Source organism: Pogona vitticeps, chromosome 2, assembly GCF_051106095.1.
Source record: "Pogona vitticeps strain Pit_001003342236 chromosome 2, PviZW2.1, whole genome shotgun sequence".
In the NCBI taxonomy this organism is placed as follows: Eukaryota; Metazoa; Chordata; class Lepidosauria; order Squamata; family Agamidae; genus Pogona; species Pogona vitticeps.
In genome coordinates, this window is record NC_135784.1 from 106,105,426 (window position 1) to 106,131,654 (window position 26,229).

The window sequence follows — 26,229 nt, forward strand, 5'->3', positions numbered from 1 at the left end:
TCCACAGTTAAAATTAGTGTCCCAGCTACCACATGCCCATTCTTGGAGATGTCTGATCTGGGTATATGTCTTACTTGCATATACTTTGGAGAACTGCATTGTGCTCTTCTAGGGTCTGTGTTTGAAGAATGTTGGAAAATGCCATCGGGTACAGATGCTGCAACTAGACTACCAATGAGAACTGGTTACAAGAAGAACAGAAATTATTTTTTTTACCAGTATCACTGACTGCTAGCCCACGTACAGACACAGTTTGAAGTGCTGGTTTTGATTTGTAAAGCCCCATAATGTGTGTCTGAAGGACCAGGTCTTGCCATATAAGCCTTCCCGAGCTTTAATTTGGAGAGAGAGAGAGAGAGTGTGTGTATGTGTGCACTCTTTCTCAGTCCCACCACTCTCACAGGAACAGTTGGTGAGGACATTAGAGAGGATTTTGTGACTGCTTTGGTACAGTAGAACTCGCTATCATAGGAGGACAAGTTGTCTCTTTCCTTGCTCTCCTTATGCTAGTAGGTAAAGACTATTCTTTTTAGGCATGCTTTTGGTTACTAAATTGGTAGCTAAGGGAGGAGTTTTAGTTGGGGATGCTCTATTTTAAAATTTTGTTTGGTGTACTTTTAAAGGTTTTATTCAGTTTTAATATATGTTCAAGGTGTGGGGTTTTTGTAATTTGTAATTTATTGTGTTTTTAGCTGTTTGGAGGGATGGATAACTTTATTACACTCAAAGACCAGCAAGATCTTTAGCTGTTTCTATTTTGGTCTTTTGTGAGGTTACTACTACTACTACTACTACTACTACTACTACTACTACTACTACTACTACTACTACTACTACTACTACTACTACTACTACTACTACTACTACTACTACTACTACTTTTATTTATTTATTTATTTATTCGCTTTTTACCCCACCCCTCTAGACTACATCTACTCGGGGCAGCTTACTACTACTACTACTACTACTACTACTACTACTACTACTACTACTACAGTAGTAATAATAAATCATAATCATACAATGGTTGTTGTGGGTTTTTCGGGTTCTTTGTCCGTGTTCTGAAGGTTGTTCTTCCTTCCATGGTCAAAGAACCCGAAAAACCCACAACAACTATTAGATCCCGACCGTGAAAGCCTTCACGAATACATAATCATACAATTTTGAAACTACTTCTATGTGAGCATACTTTTCACTTTATCAGAAAAAGATAATGGATTAACAGTATTACAGTTTATGAGTGAGAACCAACCTTTATTAACGACAGCCTCACAGTGCAGGGATGCATGGCTTATTCATTGAGGGATTCGTATGTACAATAGATATTGTCAGAAAATAAATATGAAGGAAGATGTGATATATGCAAAACCTGTCAGAAAACTAAAGAAATAATTCATAATGTCATAGCTGGATAATCTAATCTAGCATCAATGGTTTATATATGCAGGCTTACTCAGTTGCAAAGATCATTTTTCAGTATCTGGCTAAATCTTATGGATTACTCACGTCTTTTCCTACACATTATAAATTCCAGCCACCTCCAGTTTTAGAAAACAAAACTGCAAGAATATACTAGGACAAGGAAGTTTATTATCATAATTATAGGCTATTAAGCCAGTTCTGTCTGATGGCAAACATTTCCAAAGTTTTCTAGGTGTAGACTACTGAGAAGTATTTTACCGTTTCCTTTTGGGGTACCCTAAGATTGTGCAGCTTGCCCAAGACTACACTTTTCTCCTGGGAAGCACAGTGGGGAATTGAGTTCCCAGTCTTTGCGTCTGCAGCCAAATACTTAACTCGCTCAGCTATTAAGCAGCACAAAGCAGTTGATTATGATAAGCTGGGTATTACACCTCTAAACAAAGAAGAACATACCTGACAGAAGTTACAGTTTTGTCAACAAGCAACCACAAAATTACAGAAAGTACAAAAATTGTGAAGTACCATTTGTTAAGGTAAGAAATCAGAGGAAGATGGAATATGGTCATCCTTCCCCACCCCATACTAATTTCAGCAATTGAAGTAGTTCCATAATCTTTGGTTACTAATTTAAAACAGTTACCAACAGCTGCTAATTTACTTCCTGAAATTCAAAAATTCTTTGCAAACATGTCAGCTCACCCCCATGTTTTTAGGATTTTGACTCCTCCTAATCTCTAGGCTTGACCTCTTGGTCCTACCCCATGTGCCACCAGTGCTGAGAAATAAGAAGTAGAAAAACAGCAACATCAGCAATAATTTTCTGTAACAACTGATAGCTGCTGTTGGCAGAATGCAGAAAAGCCATAACCATAAAATATCTGCTGGTGCAGATTTTCAAAAACTCTTCAGTATCTATCAAGCCAAAGCAGTGAAAGCCGTGATTGTTTACATGTCCGAAATCTAGTTGGAAAAATTGCAGTTCATTGAAAAAGAATTTCTCTTTAGTGTAGGTGGAAAGGATTGAATGTGGTGGGTGATTCAAACCGAAATATAGCTATTAAGGTAATCTACCTAAGGTTTAATACTGTTAGCATGTTATTTCTTCCCCCATACCAGTAACCCAGACTTAGAGTTACTATTACCATTTTGCTCCTTACTTAAATGAACTTAGATATACGTAGTTACTTTGTGTGTTTCTTCCCAATGAACAAAAATGTCTGAGGACTGGGCAAAGTACAAGTAAAATAAAGGTTTAAAAATATCAGTTTTAACACTGATTAAACAGGCAATTTCCCTGTATTTTAAAACTGATTCTAATAATATTTTAGTGCTAAATACTGATCTACATATTTTGCCATTGGTGGCTGAAATCTTGTAGCACGGTTGTGCTACACAGCAAGAGTGTCAGCATTATCAGTAGCAAATTGCCATTGATTACAGAATTCATTTGGCAATTTTGGAGTGTACACAATTCATGCACTCCCAAACAACATGAAGCCACATGCATTTCAAAATCGCCAAAGGAAGTCTTCAGTCAGCAATGATTTGTTTCTGATGATGATGCAATTCCTATTATGTACATGGAGCTGTGCAGTAGGATTTAACCCAATGTTTATATTCATGGTTATAAAGGTAGAATATCTCAGGTCTACAAATGCATCCATCCATTGCAAGTTTGTTTCCCTAATCTGGTGAGAGCATTTGATCTTCTCTGGAAAGTTAGGAGCTGCTAAAGTTCTTCATTTCTACATTCCTTGAGCAGTTCAGTATAAGGCATCAGAGTCAGACCTATTGGCATAACCATCAGCAGATGTAGAAAATACAGTGGGGTCTTGACTTGAGAACTTAATCCGTATTGGAAGGCGGTTCTCAAGTCAAAAAGTTCTCAGGTCAAATCTGCATTTCCCATAGGAGTGCATTGAAAACCATTTGATCCGTATCTGCTCTTTTCCGTCCATAGAAACTAATGGGAAGCTGCTATTCCGCCTTCGACCACTAGAGGGGGATATTTTGTTTCTTTTTTTCTTAGGTCAAGAAAGGTTCAGGGAAGGCAGGGAAAAGACAGTCCAGGCAGGACAGGACCAGGCAGTCTGAAGACTGTCTCCCAATCCACTCTCTAAACGCTGGGAGGAGTGAGGAAGCAGACAGGCACCCTTTTCACTGGCCAACAGTTAACTGAAAGTTCAAATTTTGCACTTTCCCTGCCTCCCACGTGGTTTTTTTTCAGTTCTTAACTCAAATCTAAGTATGTAAGTCAAGTCAATATTTTCCTATGAGAGTGGTTCTTAAGTCAAAATGTTCTTAACTCGAGCCGTTCTTAAGTCAAGACCCCACTGTAGCCTGAACCTAGCAGGTGCATGGATAGGCATCTGTCAAATATTTTTGTCTCTTGTTCTTTTCTTTAAAAAGTTAGATTGTTGCTCTTAGGCTCACTTCCTTCATTCCTCTCCCTCTGATATCACCTTTTCCCTCTTTTTGCCAGAGGCAAAGTCTAATGGTGTCTTCATAATGGTTGCCTGTAGCGCTTGCAATCATAAAAGTCAGCCCTGGTGACTTCAGTAGATAATTACTGAACCCAAGCCACCTTGGGTCTTTTTTTAAGGAGAAAGGTGGTGCAAAAATATTTTAAATAAATTAAATAAATAAATTATTTATTTATTTATTTATTCAATTTATATGCCGCCCACACTACCCAGAGGTCTCTGGGCGGCTTACAATAATTAAAATTCAATACAGTAAAAGATAAAATAATTAATTAATAATATAAGTTATAGAGAAGTTATCCTGTTGCAGTTTCAACAAGTGGATTGGTTAAAGAGTATATTTTATAAAGAGTATATTTTGTTATTTTCTTTTTTTCTTCCCTCTTTCCTTTCCTTTTTTCTTTCCTTTTCTTTTTTTTTCTCCTCCTTAATACCAGTTTCGTAAAATATTTATTTCCATTCATTAGTCACAAACTCAGCACTAGGCCACTGCCAGTATAAATATAAAATGAAGCTAAAAGACTTAAATGAACTCTTCTCTGTGATCAAGAGAACGTTGGAGAATCCACTTGAACATACAGTCAATTGTGAAGAGACACAGAAAATGCTAAGCAGCAAAATGCATGGCATGGAAACGTTCCCCTCTCCAGCTGGAAAAAAGTCACTGTTGGCTAGAGAGAGTCTTGGCATGACAACATAGGCAACTTCCCACCCCCACCCCAAAAAAACTATGAAGTCCACACATGCTACAGTCAAGCTTATTAACAAAAATACCTGTCTTTAAAAAAAGGCTACACTAATTTTCTTGCACTGATACATTGCTATGTTTGTGATGTAAACACACATGGTAGAAATTAGGTGAAGACAAAAATACCTAAGGTTGTGGCTGTTTATTTTCATAGAAGATACTAAATGCAGTCTTTGTTTTTCCTCTCTTTAGTGAGTTGAATGTAACGCCCACAATAGCATGAATGTACCTACAGTGAAAAATAGTCTTTTCCGCTTTATATCCTTGTGGATTGGATATAAAGTGGATTGGAAGTATAGTGATCTTGATGATTTAGAATAGGAAAATCCAAGTCCTCCTGTCAAAATACCTATGCCATCATACAAATATGTGTACCGAGCACTTTATTTCAGGCTTGTCAAACTCATGAATCTCTGTATGGGTCAGCTAGTCAAATTTCAAAAATGGATTCCATGAGATCATTCTTCTACTTCATCTGATAATAGCAGAAAGCAAAGAACTGACAGTATTACAACTTGGAAGTGAGAACCCACCTATGTCAACGAAAGACTCACAGCACAGATTCATGGCTTCAGAAGCCATTACATGGAAAGCACCCTAATTACTTCCTAGGTAATAATGTCAGTAAGTAGCAATCAAACCTAATATTAGGCTCTTCAGTCTTCCCCTTCATGGAAACCGATGGATACCTATGTGCAATCCAGGAAGAAGTTATTTGCACTAGATACTACCAGAAAATAATTGTGAAGCAAGGTATACGTAGGCCCTGGTACGAATCTAAAGAATCAATTCATCATGTCATAGTGAATGCCCTAAGTTAATTATATGTGCAAGCACATACCTCATAGAGATTAGAGTTCCATCAGCAACCAACATCACGGGTATGGAAAGTACAAAAATTGCAAAGTACGAAACATTAAAGCATCAGATTAAAAGAATATGGAAGCAAGATCGTGTCATCCTCCTTTCCATACTAATTTCAGCAACTGGAGTTGTTCCAAAATCTTTGGTTTCCACTTTAAAGCAATTGCCAACAGCTGCTAATTTGCTTCCGGACATTCAGAAATCAGTGATTTTGTGAACATGTAATTTCACCCACATATTTTTCTGACTCGGCTCCTGATTTCTAAGCTTGACCCTTTGGTCCGCCCACATCAGCAGCAGCACTGAGAAACAAAAAGTGTGTTTATAATAACACTAAAAGGAATGTTTCAGATTTTGCTGTGCCTCTCTCTGTGGACAATTGCTGAATCAGGAAGCTCTCAGAATTTGTTTTGCTAAAGGCCAAAGATACTTCCTGGCTAGCAGCCAATTGGATTATTATGTGAATACATCTTTATTTATTCATCTTAGGGTTTGGTTTATGAGGGGAACGAATGCTCTGGGCAACAGCTGTTCAGCTCAACAGAATTTGTCTGTTCGAAACTTGCCAGTTTTGCTTAGCATGAGTTGCAGAGAAACTGAAGTTGACCCATACTTAGATTTTGAAATAATAGTTTTACATTATATGTATTTTTGTATGTATGTTGCAGTTACAAAACATTTGAAAAAAATTCATTGAAAGATTAAAATATTATATAACATGCACCATCTATACATCCTGATTTAATGTGAAATGAATGCATATTTCTAGAGGTTTGGTTTGAAACTGTGATGGATTTTTATTCATAATTATTACTTGTTTAAAGCAGAATTTAAGAAGTAAATTTAAATTGATTGATCGGTCCACTTATTGATTTAATTGGGATTTTAGAACTCCAAGCTGCAGTGTTTCTCTTTTTGAAACTCAAGCTAACTCAGGTTTAAAATAACTTTGTGGATATCATGGACTACCAAAAAGAGAAATAAATGGGTTCTAGATCAAAACAAGCTGGAACTCACCTTAGAAGGAAAAATGACTAAACTAAAGCTGTCATCTTTGGGACACATCATAACAAGACAAGACTCATTTGAAAAGACAATAATGCTGGGAATAGGTGAAGGAAAAAGAAAAGGAGGAAAATGAAGTAAGATATGGATTAACTCAATAAAAGGAAGGCACAGCCTTGAGTTTGCAAGAGATGAGCAGGGCCGTTGAAAATAGGATTTTTTTGGAGGTCACTGATTCAGAGGATCAGCATAAGCTAGAAGCAACTTGATAGCATATAACAACAAAGTTTAAAATATGATCTAAATTTAATTGAACTATGTTCAGAAAAACCTGGATTATTGATCTTCCATCAATTTAAAACTTGAATCTGTGAAACTCCATCAGAAACACTTGCTGGAATCCTATTCATAACATAAGCCAAAGTGTAACTTTCCATCTGTTCTTCCCTGGTAAACAAAGTGCTGCTGCAATTCTTTCGTGAGGGGAGAGTTGCACAAAGGCTTGGGGCACTCCCTGAGAGTCATTGTGGGGGTACCAGTGAGGAATGGACAGAAAAGTTACACTTTGTTTTAAGTTGCAAACAGGATTTCAGACTTTATCTACTGTCTCATACTGAATTAAGTTATTGATAAAAATCAATTGATAGGAGTCTCTATAACCTTCATAGAAATTGACTTAACAGGTTTTCTCATGTCTTGATTGGAATAAAGCAAACCAGGTCCTAGTGCCAAGTTATTTTCAGACCTACCTTGTGTAATTTGCTGTGTCTAACAACATTTTGCAAACTTAAGGAGGCTTTACGTAGTACCTTTCTCATTAGGGGGCTGAGAAACCAGAAGTTGCTCAAGCTAACTGATTTGTTCTTGTATTACTTTTAGGTCAATAAAACTCAAGATCTGATAAATACAGAGCAACAAGCTTATAGCCTCTAATAATTTGTCTCACGTTTGTTGATCAGTAAAATGGTAATTAAGAGGCCAAATAGAAAACTGCTAGGCTCTAAAGAATTATAAGCAGTGGTGAGCGAAACCTAATATTTTCCTTTTTCTTACTCACCTAGAAACAGAGGATACTTGGCAGAATGTTGTACTAAATTTCTCCATTGTGTCTTCAGTAGATGCCTCTACTGCCAGCAGCACATTGTCCTCAAATAATACATGACAGACTTTGTGGAGAAAGCAAAATGATGGCTGGGCTGCCCAAATAGTTGCCTTTGTTGTTTCTTGCAGTGGCAGGATGGTTTGATAGATGGTTGGTTGGTGGGTAGTTTGGTTGGTCGGCCAGCCAGGCAGTCCTTCCTTCCTTCCTTCCTTCCTTCCTTCCTTCCTTCCTTCCTTCCTTCCTTCCTTCCTTCCTTGGAAACATAGCTGTGCTACAATTGCTGCTAATGGTGACCCTCACCTTTGACAAACCATTGTGAAATTTCTCCTTTCTTTGGAGATTTTTAATGAGGTTGTCCTCCCAGTTTCTCTGCTCACAAATAATGTGGAGCATTTCCAGATGCTGTTGCATAGCTATAGAGATACTATCACATACACACCCTTTCACATCATTTGCTTGGTATCCAGCAGGAAACTGGCAGCAAGTCACTGCAAGTTCTCAGTGTATACACTTGTCAAAACCTCATTGGAATAGATGAAGTTTTTTTCCTCCAACCCAAAAGATAGGAAGAGATGGCACCCCAACTGCAGATCCCTGTAGTTGTAATTAAAGAAGGAGAAGATGACAACAATAGCAACAACTATTTCAAGTTGTGTAGCCATTCTAGAAATTCATTTTCAAGGAGAGCTGTTCTTTTTGTAACATTGCTGGTTTTAAAGAGGGAACATACATACCTGTGGTGGGTGAAACTAAGGCTGTGACAACACTGAGCCGTTGGGAGCAGGCTGGATCAGTCTAAATAGAATTGCCTGAGGTCAGAGGAGGAGCAATATGCCATTTGGTGCAGTTTGCACATCCAAATGGCATATGAACCTCAAGCAACCCCATTTAGTCGAGGTCTCACCACTGTCAATTTCAAGTACAGTGGTGCCTTGCATTATGACATTAATTCGTTCCAGCGAAATCGCTGTAGAACGAAAATGTGATGCGAAATTAAAAAGCCCATAGAAACGCATTAAAACCCGAAACGCATTACATCCCAATCCCAAAGAAGGGAAGTGCCAAAGAATGCTCCAACTACCGCACAATTGCACTCATCTTACACGCTAGCAAGGTTATGCTCAAAATCCTCCAAGGTAGGCTTCAGCAATATGTGGACCGAGAACTCCCAAAAGTACAAGCGGGATTCCGAAGGGGCAGAGGAACTCGAGGCCAAATTGCTAACATGCGCTGGATTATAGAGGAAGCCAGAGAGTTCCAGAAAAACATCTACTTCTGCTTCATTGACTATGCAAAAGCCTTTAACTGTGTGGACCACAGCAAACTATGGAAAGTCCTTAAAGAAATGGGCGTGCCTGACCACTTTATCTGTCTCCTGAGAAACCTATATGTGGGACAGGAAGCAACAGTCAGAACTGGATATGGAACAACTGATTGGTTCAAAATTGGGAAAGGAGTACGACAAGGCTGTATATTGTCCCCCGGCTTATTTAACTTTTATGCAGAATACATAATGCGGATGGCTGGACTGGAGGAATCCCAAACCAGAATTAAGATTGCTGGAAGAAATATCAACAACCTCCGATATGCAGATGATACCACTCTGATGGCAGAAAGTGAGGACGAACTGAGGAACCTTGTAATGAGGGTGAAAGAGGAGAGTGCAAAAATGGTCTGAAACTCAACATCAAAAAAACTAAGATCATGGCCACTGGTCCCATCACCTCCTGGCAAATAGAAGGGGAAGATATGGAAGCAGTGACACCTTGCCAACAAAAGTCCGAATAGTCAAAGCTATGGTTTTTCTGTAGTGATGTATGGAAGTGAGAGCTGGACCATAAAGAAAGCTGACCGGTGAAGAATTGATGGCTTTGAATTGTGGTGCTGGAGGAGACTCTTGAGAGTCCCCTGGACTGCAAGGAGAACAAACCTATCAATTCTAAAGGAAATCAACCCTGAGTGCTCACTGGAAGGACAGATCCTGAAGCTGAGGCTCCAATACTTTGGCCATCTCATGAGAAGAGAGGACTCCCTGGAAAAGACCTTAATGTTGGGAAAGTGTGAAGGCAAGAGGAGAAGGGGACGACAGAGGATGAGATGGTTGGACAGTGTCACCAAAGCAACCAACATGAATCTGACCCAACTCCGGGAGGCAGTGGAAGATAGGAGGGCCTGGCGTGCTCTGGTCCATGGGGTCACGAAGAGTCGGACACGACTAAACGACTAAGCGAAACGAGGGGCTTGAAACTCACCGTCCAGTGCAGATCCTCCATAGCGCGGCCATTTTTGCTGCCTGTCCAGCGAGGAATCCGTCCCAGAAAAGAGCGGGGAGCCATGTTTTTTACCCGGCGGCCATTTTGAAACCGCTGATCAGCTGGCCGAAAATGAGCGCTTTGCGAGAATCAGTTCCCAAAGCAGGGAACCGATCATCACAAAGCGAAATTTCCCCATAGGAAACATCGTTTTGCGATCGCTTTTGGGATTGCAAAACCTTCAACGTAAAGCGATATTGTCATAAAACGGAGCGCTCGTAATGCGAGGCACCAATGTATTGTGAAGTGGCAAATTAAACATTTCCCCTGCTACTTTGTAGATGGGCAAGGGAAAAATTATTTTTTGCCTCTGCTAGACTATCGCTGATGCACCGAATCACTTAAAATAAAAATTTAAAATATATTTTCTTTATCTTGTGTATATTGCCGATAGACAAACTGCTTGCAGTTGCGGGTTTGATTGGCACTCTACACAAAGGCAAATAAAATATTTTAAACAATTTAATCTTGCCCCTCCATAGACCAAACTAGAATGTACCTACCCACACCTGACAAGGACTCAAAAATGTCTGGGTGGGGGTGCTTTGGGAGGCAAATGGCTCACTCTAGTGATCAAGTTGTCTAATCAATGGAATAAAAGAGCAAACCAAACCACTCACAACACACCAAACAGTGAGAGAAATGCCCATCTGATCAAATCTTCAGTGGCACAATTAGTCATGCACTTAGAATTGACTTTGTTTTCTAAGTGGAATACTGAGGATTTGAAATACAGACGGCTTCAACTTTGCAGTTTTCCTTTTCAGAGGCAATTTCCCTGTGGTTCTAATCTTCTGGTTATGTGCTCAGTAGTTGCCACAACCACCTATATTTAATAAGGACACATCCTTTTTTCCTTTCCAAAAAAAAAAAAAAAAAGCTAAAGACCCACCTCTTTAGGCAGGCTTTTAACAATTATAATTGAATCCCTGAACCCTGTTTTAACAGATAATGTTAATCTTTTTTATGTTTTCATGTTTTAATCTTTTAATTGTATTTTACAAGCACCCAGAGTAGAAACTTTCTAGATGGGCGGTATATCAGTCAAACAAACAAACAAACAAACAAACAAACAAACAAACAAACAAACAAATAAATAAATAAATAAATAAATAAATAAATAAATAAATCATATAGTGTTTAATTTATCTTTTAATATTTAACTTACAGTGTTTTAAAATTGTGTGAATTTTAATATTGTGAGCCACTTTTGGTTCCTTGTTGAAAGAAATGCGGCATCATCATCATCATCATCATCATCATCATCCTTGTTGAATTTGTCTTAAGTAATGGGATTCCAGACAATTCCTTAATATATACAGTGGTGCCTCACAAGACGATTGCCTCGTGGGACGATTAATCTGCAAGACGATTGGTTTTTGCGATCGCTGTGTTGCTTCACAAGACGATGTTTTCTATGGACGATTTTTGCAAGACGATTTTTCCCCATTGGAATGCATTAAACAGATTTCAGTGCATTCCACTGGGGAACCACGTTTCGCAAGACAATGTTTTCTATGGACAATTTTCACCAGACAATTTTTTTCACATTGGAACGCATTTATTAGATTCCGCAAGACGATGTTTTCACAAGTCGATGTTTTTCGCGGAACAAATTAACATTGTCTTGTGAGGCACCACTGTATTTAGTTTTCACAGAAACATTACAGTACTTCAGTGGAGTCTTAGATTCCTGTTTGGTCCTGTGTACAAATTCAGTTTTTGAGATACTTTTGTAATTAAGTAGTCCCGAAGTAAAATTTCTTCATAGAGAAAGGGTTTTGTGTTACTTTCAAGAAGCCAGGCCTTGAGAACTAAAGGTTATTATATTAGAAGTGGTTCTAAGGAGACAGCGTATCTGAGCCAATAAATCTATATTTGAGTCCTTCAAGTCTTTGAGTCCTGCATGCTAGTTAATCCTGCATCTGTTTAATTCTATCATTTTAGCTGACCTTTTGAACTTTTGTTTGACCTAAATTTATCACAACCCTCTTTTGGATGCTTGTTCAGACATGCTCTTCTACCAGCCATACAGTCTTGCAGCACATTAAACAGTGAAAGTTGCTGTGTTCTCCTGTGTTATCTAGTGGGCGTTCTAGAACCTCAGAATTGGTTCCTCCCTCCCTTTAGCAAGAAGAGTGATCATTTGTAGAGGATGAACATTATTTATTTATTTATTTATTTATTTATTTATTTATTTATTTATTTATTTATTTATTTATTTATTTATTTATTTATTTATTTATTTATTTATTTATTTATTTATTTATATCCCGCCCATCTGGTATATTCTACCACTCTGGACAGCTTACAACATAACATAAATAAATTAAAATAGCACAGGAGCATTACCATAGAAACAGTAAAATACATGATAGAATATGGTAAATAATAAATAGCAAGAAAAGAAAGAATCAAGTGTTGACAGGAGGGAAGGCCTGGATGTACATCCATGTTTTTAATTGGCTTTTAAATGTGCCCAGCATAGGGGCCCCGCAAATCTCCGGTGGGAGGTTATTCCAGAGGCGAGGAGCCACCGCCGAGAAGGCCCTGTTTCGTGTCTTTTCTCTTCGGGCCTCCCTCGGCATCAGACTCCTCAACCTCACCTCCTGGCTCGTGCGGGTGATCCGGGTAGATCTTGGTGGGAGCAGGCATTCCGCCAGGTATCGAGGTCCTAAACCGTTTAGGGCCTTATAAGTAAGCATTAACACTTTGAAGTCAATGCGGAAACAGATGGGCAGCCAGTGCAGCATGGCCAGAATAGGAGAGATATGCTGCTGTTTTCTCACTCCAGTAAGGAGTCTGGCCGCTGCATTCTGCACCACCTGAAGTTTCCGCATCAGCCTCAAAGGCAGCCCCACGTAGAGCGAGTTACAGTGGTCTAATCTTGAGATTACGAGCGCATGCACCAGGGTGGTGAGCACCCCCGTGTCAAGGTAGGGCCGCAGCTGGGCTATCCGCCAAAGGTGGAAAAAGGCGGAACGGACTCTTCGCAGCCAGGGTCACCCCCTCAAATGAGAGAGAGTCACCCAGGCCGCCATCCACGGGGGCTCCCACCCTCAGAACTTCCGTCTTGTCCAGATTCAGCCTCAGCCCATTTTCCTGCATCCATTGCAGTACGGTCCCCAGGCAGCGCTGGAGGGACAGGACGGCATCACCTGCAGTTGGTGAAAAGGAGATGTAGAGCTGGGTGTCATCCGCATACTGATGACACGACGCTCCACACCCCCTGATGACCCCTCCCAGTGGTCTCATATAGATGTTAAACAGCATTGGGGAGATAATCGACCCCTGTGGAACCCCGCAATTGAGACTCCACGGGGCTGAGACACTCTCCCCAAGCTGCACTCTCTGGGGGCGGTCCTCCAAGAAGGAACGGAGCCAGGCAAGCACCAAGCCATCAATTCCCAACTCGGAGAGCCTCCCCAGGAGGATACCATGGTCGACGGTATCGAAGGCAGCCGAGATGTCAAGGAGGACCAACAGAGACATTTTGCCCCTATCAGCCTCCCTCAACAGGTCATCCAACAGTGCGACCAGTGCCGTCTCTGTACTGTGGCGCGGCCTGAAGCCTGACTGAAATGGATCCAGGGGATCTGTTTCATCCAAGTGTTCCTGAAGCTGGTCGGCCACCACCCTCTCGACCACTTTGCTCATGAAAGAAACATTGGCGACGGGCCTATAATTACCAATCTCGTCCGCCGCCATATTAAGTTTCTTTCTGATGGGCCTAATGAGTGTCTCCTTGAGGGCAGGTGGAAACCTGCCCTCAAGGAAAGACCCATTTATTATTGCTGTGGCCCATTCTGTTGTTTTCGGCCTGGCTGCTTTGATTAGCCAGGCTGGGCAAGGGTCAAGGGAGGAGGTGGTGGCTCGACAGCGATCAAGCGCCTTGGCCGCAGAATCAGGCGTGAGAGGCTGAAAGGAATCGAAAGTCACCGGGCAAGACGGAGCGCTGGACATCTCTGCTCAACTCACTGTATTCAAAAAAGGAGAGAGCTCCCAGCGGATGGCTTCCACTTTAGATTTTAAAAAGGCTGCAAACTGGTCAGGTGAAAAACTAGGGGGAGGCCTATCACCTGAACCAGTTCCGGATAGGTCGCACACTATACGGAATAACTCCGCCTGCTGGTTGGATGCTTCGCTTATCCGGTTAGCGAAGAATGATCTACATGCAGCCTTTACCTTAGTCAGGTAAAGGTTAGTTGTGACCCTAACAGGTATCCAATTATAATCCGTCGGGTTCTTCCTCCACCTATGCTCTAGCCTTCGCCTATATCACTTCATCGCTCGAAGCTCCTGGTTGAACCAGGGAGCAGGCCGAGTTCTGAGCAGGAGAGGGCGTTTAGGCGCAATTGTGTCTATAGCCTTAGTGGCAGTGGTGGACCAGCTGTCAACCAGAGCCTCGACAGGAACGCCAGCCAGGTCAGCTGTAACCCCTCTCATGGCATCCTGGAATCCAACCGGATCCAGTAGTCTTCAAGGGCGGACCATTATGCATAGGTTCCCAACTTAGAAACTGAACTGGGCTCTTAATACTCTTGTGCTTCCTTCTTTCAAGCCCCTGACAATGTGTCCACTTAAAGTGGCATTCTGAAGATGGTTTTCCCAGTGGCTATAATATCAGTCAGTGAGGTATCCGAACTGTGGGCTCTGACATGTGATGTCCAGCGATGGAAAAAAGAAGTGATTGCAGCTCCATTTATCATAATATCATCACCACTACTCTCTGTAAAGGAATTTGCAAGGTGGTCTAACTGACTTTCTTGCACACACTTGTCAGGCACTAAAATATCCATATGTTTGTCTTTGTGATTGCCACCTTTTGCAGAGGGGCCATGTTTGCTAATGTTCATCCACAGTAGACATATCGAGGGATGGTAAGGAGAGAGATACTCCCCAGGAAACAGAGGGGAAAGGGAATGTCTTGTTATGAATTTCTGTTCTCTGTAGCAGTGATCCCCAACCTTGGGCCTCCAGATGTTCTTGAACTTCAACTCCCAGAAAATCCTGTGGTGGTGAAGGCTTCTGGGAATTGTAGTCCAAGAACATTGGGAGGCCCAAGGTTGGGGACTACTGCTCTGTAGGGAAGAGAAGTCCAGGAAGGCCAGTCCTCAGAACAGACTGAGCTGAACACACGAGGAAGGACTACAGTAGCCCCATCCCCTCCACTGTTGCTGTCCTTTCATGGAGAGTTACAGTCTGCAGAGGACAGCCTCTGTTCCACATAGAGACTGTCCATGCAATCTAGAATCCTGAAAAATCAGGGTTCCTGATCAAATGGAGAGACCCTATCCTCTTCAGATTCACACTCTTCACATAGGAAGAGCAATGATGGAGGGATGGGGCTAGCATGCTGCCCCTCATTGTGCATTTGAATTAATCCTTTTAATACAGATAATAATAATGAAAACAACAACAATAACAATCAACTTAGAACTGCAGAGCTGGAAGGGACCGTACGGATCATTGAGTCCAACCCCTGTCAGGGAGGCACAGTGGGGAACTGAATTCTCAACCTCTGACCTGAGAGCCATATACCTAAATGACAGAGTTATCCAGCAGTTCATGCAGAAGGGTAGCTTCTGCTATTCTAGCTAGACCTGGGATGGAGACAGTAGTCCCTCTCTTTAGAGAGATCGTCTGTGTAATTGGATCCTAGTTACCATCCAGAATAAGAGACTAACATAAAAAGCTTCTAATGGTGTCCAGGAGATGCAGAAGACAGGAAGGAATGGAAAGAAATCCCCCTTTTTCAGATCTTGTCATTTACTGTTGCTTGCAGTTGCTTGCAGCTTGTGCTATTGTACAAACTCTGAACTCAACAGTAAGTCCTTGGCATAGGAGTCAGATTAATTTCATTGAAATGCTTCATTGGGTCAAAGAACTGATCTGTTCTTTGTGTAGTGAGCAGTATTTTCACAGCAGTTTTTGACTATTTCATCTGCCTCATATGTACACTTCTGACATGGTTTTTCCAGTGAGGTTGCTATCAATTGAGCTCATGTTCTAGTACAACCCTCTTAATGATCTGCAGATATGATTCCCCCCTGACTCCTTAACATCATCAGGTCCTTTCATGAGGAAATGAAGGGCACTGTAGTTTTAGATGGCTCAACATCATATCCCTTTGACATCCAAGCGGAGTGAAACAGGGCTGTGTCCTCACGCCGACTCTGGGATCTTTTTTGCTGTCATGCTGAAGCATGCTTTTGGAACTGCAACAGAAGGTGTGTATCTCCAAACTGTATCAGATGGAAAGCTCTTTAATATCTCTAGATTGAGAGCGAAGACCAAAGTCCAGCTGAAATGCATGTGGGACTTCCTCTTCGCCAATAATGCAGCTGTTGTCGCCCATTCTGCTGAAGAGCTCCAACAACTTATGAATCATTTTAGTAAGGCCTGCCAAGATTTTGGACTAAATCCAAATCTTTGGATCTCTGACACTCTCTCCCTAGATGTCAAGCTGGATAAACGCATTGGCAAAGCGGCTACCATGTTCTCTAGACCAGTGGTCCCCAACGTTTTTAGCCCTGGGGACCAGCTGGGGAAGGCGGGGCACCCCTGCTCACGTGCGCTCGTGTGCATGCACAGTGGGGGGCACACTCATGCATGCACAAAGGGTGGCTCAGTGCTTGTGCAGGCGCATACACACTCATGTGCATGCATAAAGGAGAGTGCCGCACTCGGGGCACTCATGCGCAAAGGGGTGGGGGAGCGCTCATGTGGCCACAGGCACGCACGTGCAGGCAAAAATGGTCCGTGCAGGGGTGGGGGAGGTCTGTCTCCACGGCCCTGTCCAGCTCAGGTCACAAACTGGCTGTGGACTGGGGGTTGGGAACCTCTGCTGTAGACTCACAAAGAGAATATGGCTTAATAAGAACCTGACAGCATATACCAAGACCCAGGTCTATAGAGCCTGTGTCCTGAGCACACTCCTGTACTGCAGTGAGTCCTGGACCCTTTGTGCGCAGCTGGAGAGGAAGCTGAACACGTTTCAAATGCGTTGTCTCTGACACATTTTTGGTATCACCTGGCAGGACAAAGTTCCAAATAGTTCCAAACAGAGTAGTCCTAGAATAAGCTGGAATTTTTAGCATGTATACATTACTAAAACAGCAATGTCTACATTGGCCTGGGCATGTTGTTAGGATGGCTGACAGTCAGATTGCAAAAGATTTCCTGTATGGAGAATTAGTAAGCACCCCAAAGGAAGACCACAGCTACGATACAAGGATATCTGCAAGCGGGGTCTGAAGGCCTTAGGAATGGACCTTAACAGATGGGAAACTTTGACATCTGAGGCAGGCGGTGCATTATGGCCTCTCCCAATTTGAGGGGACACTTGTTCAGCAGGCCGAGGCAAAGGGGCAGTCCTGAAACCAGCAAAATCAGAGAGCTGGACAGGGGACAGATTGTATTTGTCCTCAGTGTGGAAGGGACTGTCACTCTCCAGTTGGCCTCCTCAGCCACAAGAGACATTGTTCCAAGACCTCTATTCAGAGCACATTATTATAGTCTCTCGAGATGCCTACATAGTAGGATGCCTACTATGATTGCCCCACCATATTACGTTTAAAAGATATTCCCTATATTACATTTTTTAAAATGCAATAAATCACCTCTTTACAGTTTGTTGGTCTTGGAATGTTTACAGACAGCAAAGGTTTGTCAGAGACAGATCATTGTGTCATTCATGTTTGTATCACTCATAAGGTTGACTTAGTGAATTTTTAAAATTACTACTGGAATGTATTGTTATTTTTGCTGCTATTTGGGAGGATAATGAATTTCTTGCCAACATTTGTTCTATTTTAAAGGTGCTGGGTTTTTAGTACTATTAGTATTATTAATAGATCACTAATGTGAAAAACCACATAAAAACTTAAATGTTTCCATTTTCTCAGGGAGAGCTTTTAGACCTCAATAATAAGTAGCTGTTTTGGAAACTTCTGCAGATATATAGCACATGTAAAAAGTTGAACTTGCTCACTTTACTCACTGCCTATGTCCTGGGGTGAAAAATCTACTGGATTAAAAGGAATCTAGGGCAAGGAATAAAACTGACTTTATTAGTTATTTTATCTCAGAATAAAGACTGGTTATCATGGTGGTACAATCCATTCTAGCATCCTGCCAAACAAACCCAATATTGTCTGATTTCAGAAGCTAAGTGTGATCAAGTCTGGTTAGTACCTGGATGAGAAACCACCCGGAATCTTCAGGTAGAGTTATGAAAGTTATATTGTTGCCCATCGGACTTCATGGCAATTGCTCTCTAGGGTTTCTGAGCTAAATGGACCAATGGTTTGATTCTTATATTGGTAGAATGGCTGGCTACACTTGGAAGTGCCATCTTGATTCTTATCCTGTGGAATTTTTTACCTTGTGAGTTTCCCCCATCTTCTACATGAGCCATCCAGTAAATGCCCAGGATTTTTTTTTAATGTTTGGGAAGATGTTTGGAAATAAGTAGTACCAGTTACTCCAATCACTTCCAGCAGTTTATGTTGAAAACTGCTGCTGCTTAGCTGGATGGATAGCTTAGTGGTTTAGATGGCTGGCTGTGGAGCCAGAGGTTGGGAGTTTGATTCCCCACTTTGCCTCCTGTGAGAAGAGTCAGCCTGTGTAACCATTGACAGGTTGCATAGTCCCAAGGCATCCCCAGAAGAGGGGAATGGTAAACCGCAACCGCTTCTGTGTATTCTGTACCTACAAAGCCCTGGAAAGTTGGAATTGAGAGCACGCAATTATGATGATTAGTGTCAAGTTATTTTTGCTTCAGAACTAAGGAATTACGTATGTGTGCGCGCACGCCTTTATGCTAGGAGAGATTTTTTTTAAATGATGTCTTGAATGATTGATATATTTTAATGTTTACATTGTATTATCGTCCTTGCGTATTTTGGCAATTGAAAATTGGGATAGGAATACTTTAAATAAATTAATTTACACCTTGTCAAGCAGTGCAATAATTCTGCACACAAAACAGATGGTTGCCACTTTCATATTTTTTGGTTAGTTTGCCAGGCTCTAGCATTCAAAATTAACATTTTTTTAGAAAAATACTGTTTTGTTTCTACACCACTCAAATAGAACCTTCTGTTAGTTCTGCCTTATTCCTGGGGCATATACATAAAAACATAAACTATGTGCCATCTTGCAAGCTGTAGTGTGCATGTTTCTTTGGATATTTAAGCCACACTTGATATGGTTTGTTCTTCACAGGGTGGCAGATTTCACCCTGCTTGTCTCTTTAGTGACAAGATACTTCTTTTTTCTCTCTTTTTGAAGGGGGGGGGCTTGGTGGGCTTATATTGGAAGGAGGCCAGTCTTGACAGTCTACTCCTCGTGAATATCCATGCCAAAAAGAGACTTTTGGCTAAGGCCAGCAATTTCCTGTGTTTTCATGTGAAATTATTGAAGGGAGATACATACTTTGAAGGCCACTTTTCTCCTTTGCCGGCAGTGTTCTTTCTAGCCTTGTAGTCCAAGCACAGTCCTCACAGTGTGTTGTCCACCATCGTTGTAACTGGGGTGATTTACTGCTGTTTCACTTTGGAAGGAACATAGATGTCATTATTGAAAAGCAAGGAGTGTGAACAATTGGCATCTGCAAAACATGACAACTGTCAAATTAAATGAAATTTGAGTTTGATGCTCATTTGCAAGGATGCTTGTAAAATGCACAGACAAAGTTGGGCACAGTGCAAGGGAACAATAATACTCAAAAACTCCCTTGCTGACTGTAGAATTTTCAAGGCTGTTTAGTTTTAATGTCTAACTCCAAACAAGGAGAATTACAGGAGAATTACTAAACAATAATGACATAGTGGCCAGAATTCTGTTTCTTATAGCACTGGAGATTTGGTGAGTCACCTCCTTGGTAAGTTCCATTGATTCAAATGGACTTACTCTAGCTGGATCTTACTATGTTAAAGTAAGTCTACACTCTAAGCACTGACTTTTATTTCTGACTTTTCTGTGGATTCATTGCATTATTTATTTTATTATTTGAATTTATATCCCGCACCATCTGGCAACCAGGCCACTCTGGGCGGCTAACAATAATATAAAGGGGAAAAAATTAAAAACATGATATTAATACATAACAAATGGGGAAATTAAAACAGATGGAAGTAAAGGTGGTAAAAAGGTTGATGGAGAGGACGGCAAAAAGAGTGGTAAAAGGGAAGGGCAAGATCCTAGTGCTTTGGGAAAGCATGGCGGAAGAGCCAGGTCTTCAGTGCTTTTTTGAATCCATACAGCGAGGGTGTCAGACAGATCTCAGTAGGCAAGTTGTTCCATAGGCTTGTAAATTAGACTTATGAATAAATTAGACTTATGAATCAAACTGTATGGGCTGAGATATTCTGTCCATTGATCTTGCTGAAATGTAAATTGAGAGGAACAAATCTGTGCAGGGATTGAAAACGTTAACTGCTTTTTGTGAAATCCATTAAGAGAATACAGCTTGCGTCCTGTAAGGTTATGTGACTTAAGTTTCATTTTCAGAATTTGCTATTTAAATGCAATACTGTGTTTGTGCAAAAATGAATAGAGCTCTTAGGAGGGAGAAGATAAGTGGATGCTTTTATCTATAGAAACTACAGTGAGAGATTAGTGGATCGATGCATGAATGTGGTGATTTTAAGAACTTTGTGTGTGAATCCTTTCTAAAGATGCATCTTTAAATATGTAATTTAGTTCACAATAGTTCTAACATCTACCTGATGGCTAGAATTGAGAGCTAGCATTGTCTAATTCAGCATTGATTCCTTGCACCCATCAAACAAATGACTCATGTTGGTGTCTGTCTCTTGTGTGTCATACAGAGATGCCAAGGAATTAAAGTAACCATGTGCATGAGCAACAAAATTCAGATTTAGAAGTTTTAAAATTTGGAATTTCTGGATATCCAGAACTCATCAGAGTCAATGTAAATACTATATATGTATTATTTTCCACTTTAAAAAGAGACAGATGAAACAACAGCCAGCAGTGCCCTAGCCCGTGTTCATTTGGATTCACTCCAGGTTTTCTGCCATCATCACTCTTGTCTGCATCCCACTCATGTCATCACCACCATCTCCCCAGTAAACCAAGGGATCCATTTGACTCTCCTTCATGGGAGAGGCAATTTAGGAGCATTTGTGTCAACAGTCGCTGCAATAGGTCTCATTTTCATGTCTTCCCTACCAATTGGAAACCTAACCTTCGTAGTGGCCTCTGTGAATTCACACAAATGGGGACATTTGGAAGATTCTAGAGCTTAGAAAAAATAAACAATGTAGTTCCCCCCCCCCCAGGGCATGAGCTCCACATCCTCAACCTTCCTTTCAGTTCTCTTTAGTTTACCGTTACCAAAAAGTAGGTATCTAAGAGAAAGGCAACGTGACGGACAGAGGGGAGTAAGGGAGGGATGTCTGAATTCACAGAGGTCCACTAGAAGAACCATGGTTATAGGTAGGTAACCTAACTTTTTGCTTTCTAATCTATATTCATAAATGAGACTCTGAATATTAGGAGTTATTGTTACAGCTATTCCGGACTACCACCTTTGGATTCCCATATATTAAGAGCTACTGAAATATGTCATTATTTGGTTAATTCTGAATATTTTCAAATCTGAATGCACATTCCTAGTTTAAACCCCAGAATGAAACTCAGCGTATTTTTTCCTGACATTAATCTGCTTCAGATTTAATACCTCTACTTACTGAAAAACTCAGAAATGTTTTCTAAAAAATTCCACACAGATTCATGATTTGTACTGTCTGTTATCTAGACCAAGATGTTATGGGAATTGTGTAGCTGCTGCCCAAAAAACAGCAACCTTGGGTCTCCCTTCCTTCAAAATGAGTGTTGCCCTCGTGTTCCAGGTTTGTAAAAAGGATGACGTTCTAGTGTAGATTTTTTTTTAACAGAAGCAGAGCTTCTTTTTATTTTCCATGGGGTGTTTATCTTGAATATAACTCAGAGCTCCATAGCAACAGAATGTACTCTGTGTGTGAGGGAGACAGAGAAAGACGGGAGGACTTCCATACTGATAGGGGCCCAGTCTCAAAGGCTTAGTTCAGTTTTTAATCACTGGTTTCAGGGAGGAAGATATTGACAAGCTGGAAGCCTTCAAATCTATATTTTATTGTAACAGCATTTGCAGTTGGTTGAGCTGGTGTGACAGCATCTGATTTTCACAAACTTCCCCAATTACTTGTGGAACAAACTGTCAGAATATGTGCATTCCAGTTTCAGGAAGCGAGAAAACTTATCAGTTTGGCCGGGGTTAAAATCCTACATAAAGCTTAGACCCAAGAGCTGCCTTGTAATGTAGAGAAGAAAATTGAAAAGAGGGGGTAAGCGAGGCACAGGGAGTCAACAAGAAAAGTTTTTGAGAGACAGCCGGAAGGCAACACACTGAGAAAGTGGAAGGAGAAGGAAAGAAGGAAAGGGATGCAGGAACAGCTCAACTTGTTTAAAATACTTAAGAACAGAAGGATTTGTTTTAATAGGGACTGTGGAAACATGTGCTCAGCAGAGTATGAGATGTTTATATATAATTTATTAAAACTTATTTCTCCCATGGTTTTCTCCCCATTGGCTCAGTGCAGCATATGAGGCTCTCTTCTCCACTTAATAATCCTCATTTACAACCCTGTGAGGTAGGTCAGGCCAGAAGAGTATGACTGACCTAACATTAGCCACAGAGCTTCATTGACCAATGAGGACTTGCACCTGAATCACTCAAGTCCCAGGCTAATGCTATCTGCTGCTCTGTTTGCTGTATGCCTTGTGCCACCTTTGAGCTTCTAATTAGCATGTCTTGGAGCTTGTTGTTTGTGTGCTGCTTATTTGTTTTTAATTCATGATCACTGTACTTTTTACTTCATTTTATTGTAAACTGCCCAGAGTAGTGCACTGCACTAATGGCATGGTATACAGTGGTGCCTCGACTTACGAACATCCCGATTTACGACCAATTCAAGTTACAACCAGCTCCGGCCACAAAATTTTGCTTCGACTTGCAACCAGAGCTTCGAGCTACTATCAGAAAAAAAAGCAGGGAATTCAAACTGCTAACCATTGGTGGCACAGAGGCTGCTTCTTTGTAGCTCTTTCGCCCCAGCAGTTAGAGAGTGTGCATTCGGAGGAAGCTTCGGATTGCTTGGTAAGGTGCTGCTTTCTGATGGGTCTTGCGGGGTTTGTTTGCTTTTTTTGTCATCCCCCCATTTCCGATGGGTCTTGCAGGGTTTGTTTGCTTTTTGGGTTTTTTCCCCATTTCCGATAGGTCTCGCAGGGTTTGTTTGCTTTTTGGGTTTTTTTCCCCCATTTCCGATGGATTTTGCAGGGTTTGTTTGCTTTTTTTGTGTGTGTTTCCAATGGGTCTTGCAATGTTTGTTTGTTTGTTTGGGGGTTTTTGTGATTTTTTTCCTGGCTGGAACAGATTAATCGTGTTTCAGTGCATTCCTATGGGAAATGGTGCTTCAGCTTACGACCATTTCAAGTTACGACCATCTTCTGGAACAGATTAAGTTCATAAGTCGAGGCACCACTGTTATATATAAAAAGCGACTTATTATTTCATTCCACCTGAAAAACCAATGAAGAATAATCACTCTAAGGCTGCTGCATTCCAATATTGCTTCTAATGTTTTCTCTCTTTTTAGATTCTTCTGCTTTATCCTACTTGCTATCTTGTCCTTGCCATTGCTTTGTTGGACTGTTATTTCTTTCCAGTGCTTCATCTGGAATATGGATTCCATTCCTTCCTCGCTGACTCTTGCCTTTTAGAAACTTTTTTCATCTCTTATCTTGGAACCATGCTTTTTGCCTTCTTTCATTTTGTATTTTCCCATCATTTAGACTCTTTAACTCACATTTTATTTTACTTTCTTCACTTTACTCCTTCTTGGCCATAGTTGTCTCCTTTCTTAGCTATTATTTATGCACCAGAGTCAACAAATGTCCCTGTTCAAATATTATTATTTCATCTGTTCATTCCAAATGCATGTTTTCCTCATCAGCTGTTTCTGCTAAGCCATTCTCATTTTTCATTCTACAAAATTTTGTTCTCACGGTCAGTGTCTTTCAGTTTTCTTCTTCAACCAATTTCTTTGTTCCTTTTTGATCCCATTTTTTCATTACTTATTAATTATCTTCTCTTTCTACACTTTACCCAGGCTTATGCTCTCCTCTCTCCCTTTTCGCAGTTTCTTTCTGTGATGTTTCTTCTTTTCCAGTTTTGAACCCCATTCTGTTGTTTTCTCAATTTTTATTTTAAATTAGTGCATGACTAGATGAGAGGATTTGGAGCAATCCAAGTCACATTTAAAGGGCTCTTATTTCTGGTGCAATCTGTTTTATCTTGCACTTGAGTGATCCTTTCATTTACTCTGGACACATTTCTCCTCCAGTCAGAAGGATCCGGACAGGGGATTCAGATCAATTTTTCTCCTATTTGATTACTGATACCCTCTCTCCCATCTCTTTTCCTGCCTTTTGTTGCAGGTGCCATTCTATGGACTGCTGGCAACCCGTACTTCTTAAATTTAATTTAGTAAGTGACATATATCTACAGCAGTATATGAACCTAACATGGCCCTTCTATCTGAAATAGTGCTGCATCACTTAGGAGAATATTTGTAAAAATTGTGAGAAGAGGAAAGTAGAGAAGAGAGTTTCTCTGCCCCACAGCTCTACTTGGTAGTGAATTAAGCAATCACACAGAAATCAGAATGGGATAATTGGGAGCATTCCCAATCACACCAAATAAACGGCAGCTGTACACTGTGTGAGAAAAGAGCAGAGCAGCTCACAAAAGGGGTGGGATGGATTGCTCTTACTTAAAACACATAAGGTTGCTGGAAAACAAGGCAAACCAAACCACAACAAAAGTGAACAAGATAGCAAGCTATATGCTTGTCTGACTGCTCCCTTGCTTGCATCCCAAGTTTTTTTCTCCAAACAATCTGTTCTTCTTCATTCTGCATTCTTCTCAGTGATTACATTTTCTTCTACTCTCAGAGCGACTATCAGATCCCAGCATTTCCCAGCATTCTACTGTGAATGCTCTTGTGCAAAATCTTAGATGGTCTTCTGAATCATAATTATATTCTTTTAAAAATGTTATTAAACTATCAGAGGTATATACAGATGATACACAACCACCACAAATGCATATGAATTCAACGCATACACTAACTGCCATATCTCACAGTTGTAAAGTTACCTTCCCCGGTTTCTTTTTCAGGTTGGACAATTAGTCATTCTGTGTTTCTAAGCGCTTTTCATTTCCCAGGATTTGGAACATCATTTTTTCCAAAGTTTCTTTCTTCAAGCTAACCTTCTTCTGTTGGGTAACCTAGAATTTCATCTTCACTTCTTGTTCTCCTCCTCTTTGTTTGTTTCCTTTTTCTTTTTGCTCATTGATTCCTCCTCCTGCTGCTCCTTCATGTTTTAATCATGGCGTAATTTTATGGCCTACATCCAATCAAAATCAGGCATGTTCAGATGCACAGATTTCAGCAGATGGAAGCATGTCTAACTCTTATCTAACTACATAGATGGCAAACATTAGTTTTTCTATTCAGTGACTTTCTCTCTATATCAAGCTTGAACCATGTTGTCTGAGTCTTTTCATGTACTTGCCCTCCCTTTCCCCATATTCTGTTCTTTTCATCTCTTTACTTTCCTTGGTTGTTGTTTCTCTTCTGGCTCCCTGAGTTTAGAATTTCCTTCTTTCATACATAGAAGACTTTTTCCTTGTCTCATGTTAAGAAAATATTAAACATTACTATTTTCTCTCTTCCAGTTCTCTTTTGTTACACTGCATGCTGTTTGTTGTTGCTGTTGTTGTTGTTCCTATTCATTGGCCTACTATTGTATTCCTTAACTCTTTCCTCCTCCTTCTCTTCCTCCTCCTGTTCTTTTCTAGCCTGTGCAAAATTTCCCCTGTCCCCTGCCTTAAAAAATCAAAATATAAGGGAGAAGATTAAAATATATATAAACATGATTTGATCCTCATGTAAGTTGTCTATGACTCCCAGACACTGAGGCACACTTGATCACTCCCTGAATTAGTCCAGGACAAGGAGGAAAGATGGCTTAAGCAGGCATCTCCACTTTGATTTGGTCCCAGCAGTCACACATGCTGGAACTGCACCAAACCAGAGTGGTCCTACCTGCATCCAGAAACACTAGCCCCTGACAGGGAGCTAGAAAGTTGCAAATAGGCATGGATCAGAGATGGGTCTGTACATCGTATGGTCACCAGGAAAAGGAACTTATCCCCAA

At 40.7% G+C, this 26,229-nt stretch overlaps 1 protein-coding gene across 3 annotated transcripts in view; it reads left to right on the top strand.

The window, feature by feature from the left end:
- Nucleotides 1–26,229, top strand: part of ARHGAP26 (Rho GTPase activating protein 26) — a 400,569-nt gene that overhangs the window by 276,985 nt on the left and 97,355 nt on the right. The gene's annotated exons all lie outside the window — the stretch shown is intronic.